Source organism: Rhagoletis pomonella, unplaced genomic scaffold (genome assembly GCF_013731165.1).
Source record: "Rhagoletis pomonella isolate Grant_MI unplaced genomic scaffold, Rhpom_1.0 Rhpom_scaffold_00001, whole genome shotgun sequence".
NCBI lineage: Eukaryota > Metazoa > Arthropoda > Insecta > Diptera > Tephritidae > Rhagoletis > Rhagoletis pomonella.
In genome coordinates, this window is record NW_023458555.1 from 58,274,825 (window position 1) to 58,283,598 (window position 8,774).

Genomic DNA, 8,774 nt, shown 5'->3' on the forward strand with positions numbered 1-8,774 from the left:
TAAGTGGGCGTGGTTACGCCCATTTTCCAAAAATTTATAATATTCATATTTTCCGTCTGAAATTCATTGTAAGTATCAATTTTGAGTGAATTATCTTCAGTAGTTACTAAAATATCGCAGTTTTCGTATTTCTTAAAATTACCGTTATATGGGAGGTAGGCGTGGTTATTATCCGATTTCGCCCATTTTCAATACCATCCGTCCCACGCCCAAAAGAAGTTCACGTACCAAGTTTCGTTAAGATATCTCAATTTTTACTCGAGTTATCGTGTGCACAGACGGACGGACGGACGGACGGACGGACGGACGGACGGACGGACGGACGGACAGACAGTCACCGCTTAATCGATTTCTCTTTTCATTCTGATCATTTATGTATACATTTGTCTATATCTATCTCGATTCGTTTTGCCTGTTACAAACAACCGTTATGTGAACAAAGTTATAATACCCTTGTGCACAAGTGCGCTCGGGTATAAAAATCGTCATTACGAGGGAAAAATCGTCAAAACGTCATTGAGCTAAATAAACGTCAAAATGATGACGGAATCGTCGATTCGGCAACGCTGCTTGTATCCCATTTAGCTCACGACGCTCCAGCAGTCGCAATGGCCGAGTGAGCAGAGCACTTGCGTGCAATTCGAAAGATCTGAGTTCAAGTCCTACAACAGCGGAATTTCTTTTGTTTTTTTATTTAACTTAATTTGGCACCTTATTTTATGTATTTTGTCTTTTTTAATTTAACTAAATTTTTTGATTTCATTATTTATAAAATAACTTTATTTTTAATTTCATTTAATTTTTAAAAATTGATTTTATTTATTATTATCTACCTCTTTTTAACTTTATTTATTTTTCTTTTGTTAGTTTCACTTTATTTGAATTTTTTAGATTTTTTCAAAAAGAAATATATAGTTTTTATTTAATTTAATTTTTAGGATCTTATTTTATTTATTTATTTATTTTTTAATTTTTATATTTTAAATTTCTAAAAATAAATATTATATTTTTAAATAAATTTATCTATTTTTGTAATTTTTGAGGACTGTTTCCTTCTTTTGTGATTAAATTCTTTTCTATTTCTAAATTTTCTTTTATTAATTTCTATTTAATTTAAAAGAAGTAAGTGCGCCAGGGCCACACTGGAAAAGTGAAACTTACGTTACGTTACGTAGTGGCGGAAGTTAAAGTTGGTTTTCACTATGTCAAATTCAATAGCATTTGTCGTAATTGATTGATTTAGATCAGAATCGGTCTTCAGTAGTGGACTTGTGCTGCTAAATTGGCTATCCGTCCGATTTTGAACCATAATATAATCGGTATGCACCAGAAATCAACATAAAAATCCACAAAAGCAAACTGAGTTGCAAGCACATTGCTTTTATTTTCATAAAATATCTAACAAAGTTTACAAGAATTTTTCTTCAAATAAACATGATAGAATGAAGCTGAAAAACTATTAGTAATTATTCGGAGTCCTTCCAAAAGAGGTTATTTATAGGTATTTCACTAGAAAATAAATTTCGTGGTTTTTATTAAGGCAAACGAACAAAATTATTTAACATTAATGCATTAACTTTTTTTCATTAGCATTAAGTAGTTTGGATAATTTAATGAAAAAATTTTCATTATATTTTTAAAAATTTATGCATTGAAATTTTATTTGAATTCAATTTCAAAAATTAATACATACATTTTGTACATTAACATTAGTGCTTTAAGTACCATTAAGGCATTAAAAAATTAAGGTAAAAAACGGCGTATCGTTGTTTCGCAAAACCGCGTAACTGACAAGGGATTTGCTCCACGACTTAAGCTTCAAAATTAATTCGGGATTCCGTGGACCTTGTTTTATTTTCATTGTAGATGTGTCTTTTTTATTTGTATGTGTATGTTTTAGTGTAGGTTGGTGTAAGTTTTCTAAGTTTTCTGTAAGTAGACTACAATCAGCGCGTCACGATCGATTTGCTTAGCGAGCGTTGTTTCATCGCCTCTCGCTTATGACTCAGCGGCTGTAAAATGCATGGGTCATAACCGGTGGTGTTCGAATATTTATACTCATGTATATATGAGTGTAAATGGGTATGTTTGTGTGCAAATATGTATATACCCTGCAGGAAATTGCGCTAGTTCAGAACTAGCGCAGAACTAGCTCATTAAGAGGGGGTACTGGTTCTCGATCTATCCCAACGCAATGCTTTCAACTGTCTCTTTTTACATGGCGATGTCCTACGAAGTGGAAATTGTTACCTCTGCAGAACTTTGGAACTAGTTCTGAACTGGTTCCATTTTCGACAGCTCTGGGCCAATAAGTTTTTTTATGAGAAAACATTTTTAAACCAAATTACTGGATATTTTTTCTTTTCTGAACTTTTTCCGTTTTGAACAGATCTGCGACAATAGGTTTTTTATGAAAAAAATTTAGATTCTCGGATTTTTTGACATTTTTTAATTTTTCCTGTTCTTTTACAGATTGCATTTTATTTATATTTTTTATTCTTTTATTTTATTTATATTAAATTTGATCATTTTCTCTTAAAGTTTTAAGCGGAACTCAACAATTTAAATTTATTAAATCTGAAAATTACAACTGCCTCCACCGCGATTTGAACTAGCGACCAACGATATTGGAGTCGGAGGTCTTCCCGCTGAGCTATTTTGGTATTGTACGAGAAGTGAGAATTTGTGAATTTACTTCTCAAGAGAGCTCAACTAACACACCGAAAGTTTCAACTGTCCCTCTCCAGTGTTGCCGCGCCCTTTAAAAAAGGGCTAAAAAAGAGCCAAAAAAATCGTTGTGGCTAAAAATGGTAGCTAAAATTTTTTACTTACATATACATATATAAGTATATACGTAAACATTTTCAATAAGTAATGGTATATAAAAACAATGAACTCTGGAAAAAAGCTAATATTTTATCCAACCAAAAACCTTTTTGTATAGAAGGGGAAATATACGACACCAGCTTGGTGGTTCCATCAAGTGATTGTACCATCAGGCTCGAAGCATATAACTTACCAGCATGCTGATACAATATTTATTTCTTTAAAAATGAGGTTGAGGAAAGGTTGAAATGATTAGAGCTGAAATTTCATAATTTTTCTAGCATTTTGTTAAGCATTGTTTTTTTTTTTTGTAATTCACAACTGCAATATCGTGAACGTAATCTTCCACAAACACGGCTTTGACTCATATAGGCCATTTAGGCCAAAATACTTTTTACTTAGAAAATGGAGCTAATTTCACCACTCACGACACCAGTATGCCGGTACAATCACACCACAAGAACATACACGGTCAATCGATTTGATGGGTCGTTTAACAAATTTGGTATATTAAGGGCCGTGAACTTATCTATTTTAAACTATAGTTAAATCGTTAACAGATAAGTTAACAGCCCCACACTTTTACAGTATGTATGGATGAAAGCGTAAAGAGTATACGATACATATATGTATATATATCAGTCTTTCTTAGTTTAAAAATTCATCTCTTACATGACTGCAAAAAAAAAACAAATTAAGCATATACAACGTTTTCATGCCAAGTATGAATAAATTCTAAAAAAGGCTAAAAAAGGGCTAGGGGCAATTTTAAATTTATGTGGCCAAAATAAGTATGTGGTAGCTAAATTTAGCCACCAAAGGGCTAACACGGCAACACTGTCCTTATCTGCAGCCGTTTTGCACTAGTTCAGATATAGTTCTGACATGTATAGAGCGGAACTAGCGCTTTAAGAGACTGCCTCTAAATTTTACTGCAGGGTACGCACTTTTATGCTTCTATTGTTCTATGCTAATTCTGCCCGTATAGTAGTTGTGCCTATTCGCCATTCATATGCGTCCATGATTCAATAATACAAGGTTAGATAATTATTGACAGCCGCGGTTTGACACTCCCTTACGAAGGACAGAGAAAGGAGAAGAAAGCAATCCCTTGTTGCGAAAATGGTAGTAGTACGCAAAGTAGGCAATTAGTAGTGAAATTCCTTTTGTAAATTCTAATGTGTTTGCAGGAAATGCGGCATTTTAAACGAAATATTGATCGAAATATTAATATATCTACGTGAATTACGTAATTTATGTGGTTTTTAGCTGTATAAAAACTGCAAAAGGACTCAAAATTAAAATAAAACTACTATGAGATTTATGTAAACATCCAATTTGAAAAGAATTTATTTTTCATCAGTTAAATGTGCTTAATATGCATATACAAATAAACAAATTGCACAAAAGTTTATACTTCTATTTCACAGCAAAGCTACACTTTTTCCAAGTAAATTTGCAAAGAAGCAACACCGTGCCACTGCTAAGGGAGCGGTGCGAGAGAGACAACTGTCAGTTTATCGAACCTTGTATTATTGAATCATGATATGTGTCACACAATGAAAGCGAGAGTGTTTGCGACTACACACGCGGCCCGAATTACTTACTCCGATTTCCAGCTGTCAGCATTTTCGCTCTCATGCTTGGACCTTGCATTGCAGCACATTTTATTTAATTTATACATATACCTACAACAATGTCGGAATTGAATTGAACGTTTTGTATTACTTAATTTTATTTTTGTTGCCATTCAAATGCTTGTACATATTTACCAGGAACAACAACTTTCTGACGCTTATCTTTTTCGGTTAGCGTGCTGGTCACGTTTCGGCCGATCATCGATCAACCGTATTGGGGCATGTGTCGATCAGTTGTTTATTGCAGGCCTTCCCAAAGTGGGTGCGAGCGTCTGCGAGCAAATTCTTTAGACTTTCCATACACAACGCAAGCGGTTTGATCAATTTCAACATGGCGGCCAGAAAATCAAAAAAAAAAAAACAAATAACTTAAGGATGAGCACACCTAAAAGATAAACATTCTAAAAATAGAATTATTAGCAAAACCAACAACCACATGATCAACTGAATTGCAGCGGAATATCTGCGGTTGATTGTGTTGGCATAACAAATGAAGAAGTGGGAAAAAGCAACGATAATTTACAAGGCGAACTTAGCACAGTGCATAGGCAACTGGCTGAGTCAGTGGGATCGTCGGTTCGAAGCCTACTGAAAGAAGTCTGATGAGGAAATGTGGTGATTTCCGAAATAGCTATCACTTCTACCATTTTTTCACATTATTGTTGCCTTTTCACAATAAGTTATTCTGAATACAAATTTCTTATACATATATTTTATGTCAAAATATATTCGAAATACTACACTTAAACCCTCTTAAACATTTTCTACTCCTGGCTTGTTTACAAGCCCTCATCTTGTGACGAATCGTTGAACCAGAACTCCGTTGTACTCATTTTTACCACGTTTTTATAAACTCGCTTTCTTTTTTAAATCATTTTAATTTGCACAAATTTACATACTTATGTATAAGCACACTAATTAATTTTGCTGGATTTGCAAACAAAACTTCTCAGCGGTGAAAAATATACTATTGTAAACAACCTAACCGAGCGAAATTAACAATAGCGCTATTCTTCATCGAATGAGCGTCATAATACCATATGAAAATTCGTTCGATCAGAATTTAAGATTATCGTTAATCTATTATTGATCCAATGATCGGATTTAAACCAAATTAGACCGCCTGCCAGGCCTTTCCTTTAAAAAAGTAATTGGTTAACGTGGTCCAAAGTTATGCGGTACATACATAGAAAAAAATATTCCGACGAATTGATAACCTTAACCTTTTTGTGCAGCCGGTTAAAAACAAATACACCAGCAAGCTTTCAGCGTCAAATGATTTCAGGGTAAAATTGTCAAAGCTCCCAATAAACTTAAAGGAGGATAAGGTTTGCATTGTCTTTTCTTGTTTTCGTAGACATTTGAAGAGTAGGGATGCCGCGAAATTTTTTTAGCACACCAAGGGTGCCGAGGTGAAACCAGTTTGGGAACTCCTGGTTTAGTGAACAGACCAGCTTTCGTTGTCACTACTTGGCGAATGAGCAACTCATTGCTTGCTACTCGTTGCCCACAGCTCGCTACTCGTTAAGTCACAGCTGCATGATATATACATATGTGTGTATGTAAGTGGAAAAGACGGCTTTTGGCCAAATTTACTTCTAGGTTGTTTTTGTGGATTTATAGCCGTGGATGAGTAATCAGCACAGGAAGCACGCCTAGGAAAAGCTTTTAAGTATATGTATGTTTAGACGTTTACGCCGCCGTCGTGTTTGACATTTCTCACGCGCCGCGGCGGCTATGGCTGCGTTCGGCGCCTAAGGAATTATGTAAAAAATATTATTGATATACATTTATTGAAGGAACTACTATAAACAACCCCATTTTAATTTTAATATAAAAATTTTGTTTTTAAAAGCTTTGTTTGTAACTAGTTTGGATCCGCTGCCCAAGATAGTACAAAAACACCAGTGTTGCCAGAACTTTTTGGGCCGACCGGCTAGATTGGCAAAAAAAAGCGGCTAAAAACGGCTAAAATGCTTTAGTGAAATTTCTCGTAGACTCTGTCAAAAAACGGCTAAAACGTTTTAGTGAAAATCCACATGCTTTATTTAAATAAATCGCAAGAAACGAAAGACTAGTTAACACCATTAATTTATATCGAGTGTATATTCCTCATCATCAAATGAATCACTATTGTATATATCACCTGAATTCATTAATTTTAAGAGATCGTCATCTACAGTAAAATTATGGCAGCATTTTTCTTTAATATTCGCTCTACTTCTGCATTACTTATAGGCAAAACAAGAAAACTAAAAACTAGGTTGCAAAGGTCAGCAAAAGGGTTTTCTCCTAGGGCATTTCGAAATTGATAAACTTCGGCCCAAAATTTTACAGTTGAGTCTAAATTACTCCAGGTATGTAACGTTAACCGTTGCCATTGCATCTTTATGGATGTTATTTCGTCGGCATTATATTTGTGGTTTTGTTGCTGTAGTTGAACAAATACTTTTGGTTTAATTACTCTTAATGCATTTCCAACCGAAAAAAGTCAATTTTTTTTAGTGTGGCAATGTTTGTAGGGAGGCGTTGGCGTAATTCCTTTATTAAAGTGATAATAAAATAGCGACCATTTTCTCGAATTATTTTCTCGGCTTCGTGGTCAAAAGCGTTTGTGCTTACTTTTGTTTTTAAATACTCTTCAAAACTGTGATAAAACTGAGGAAATGGAGCAAGGTATGGTTCCAACGGGGAGCATATAGGATCAAATGTGTCCGCGCTAATAACCACTAGGGAGCATAGATGCGAAAGTAAAACATTGAGTTCATTAAAAATCTTCATTGGGTCTGCATTATTGCTTTCGAACAACTTGTTTACTTTTTGCACCTGAAAATTAGGCAAATAGTAAAATCGGCTAAAAACGGCTAACTTTTTCTTACAAACCGGCTAACAAATCGGCTGCCGGCTAGATCGAATTTTCTCCGGCTAGTTGCTATCAAAACCGGCTAAATCTAGCCGGAAAACGGCTAAAATGGCAACGCTGAAAAACACATAGGAAACCCGTTTTTCGAAAGGGAGCGTTAAATTAAGGTCAAATAATGATGCTGATGTTTTGCATAGTAGTAAATTCTATTTAAGGGGTGTGTGAAAGCGCTGCCACTTCGAAAACAAGGTTAGGTTATGAAATGTGGGTAAAAATAGAATTATGGACGGATTTAAAGGAAAATTCGCTTCTTAGTAAAATTGAGGACGCTAAATTCTGAAATACAATTTGTTCTTGGATAACTTTCATACTTTCACTGTAAATGCAGTTTGAAGTTGAAAATTTAGGTTCTTGTGGCATTTGCAGTGCAGTGTCAAATTACGGTGCTTGGCCTCTAGATGTGCAGTAAAGTTTTGTTTTTTTGAAACGGGTTGCCATCTGTTACCAATTTTATAAGTTTTATTAAATGAACTAGATATTACAATATGGGTATCAATTAAAATGGTTTTGAAAATGTTTTACTTTTAAACGACACATAAAAGGGTTTCCACATGTCTAAAATATTAAATTTACTTTAATTAGAGGAATAAGATCAGGGTGGGCAAAAACTCGGAGTTCGAGCGAGCGAGTGAGCAAACTCCTACTCAATGCCTCGCAGACAACGAGGAGCTCGCAGCTCGTACCCGTAGCAGCAATGAGGCGAGGCACGAGAAGTTTGCTGCTGCTTGTTTGCTCGCGTTCCTATTAAATGAGCGAGGCTGTTGGGTGTTGCCTCGCTCGCAGTGCGAGGCGAGTAGCTGTCTGCATACTCACTCGGCCGAGTGTACTATACAACACATGCATTTTTGTGCATAAAAATGTGGGAATGTATGTCAATAGATTATGTACGAAAGTATGTTAATAATTGTATGTACATATGCATATATATGTGAAGTATTATATTAGGGCAGCATTTAAAACAACAAATAAAATTGATTACATACATAAGCATAGATAATGGAATGAATTATTTTTTAGAGTTATATTCATACATGTGTACACACATAACATGCATATTTATATATGTTTGTATGTTGCTTTTATATATGTATGTACATATGCATGTATTTTGTCTTTACAGAGAAAAGTAAGTAACGAAGATATTATAATCGTTTGTGCCGCAGAAACAAAAAACAAGTAAGCACTTGCTAACACCCCCAAAATTGTTTTCTACTTGTAGTTGTTGTTGCTGTATACCTGAATGAAATATAGTCCTTGGTGAAAAAATTTATTTGTGGCCTGTTGTTCAAGGACATGTACATGTACATGTATGCATGTATAAGTTAACACAGGTAACCACTAATCCGGCCAAGACACCGCTTCGACCGAATTTGCTGACGGCGCGTCTA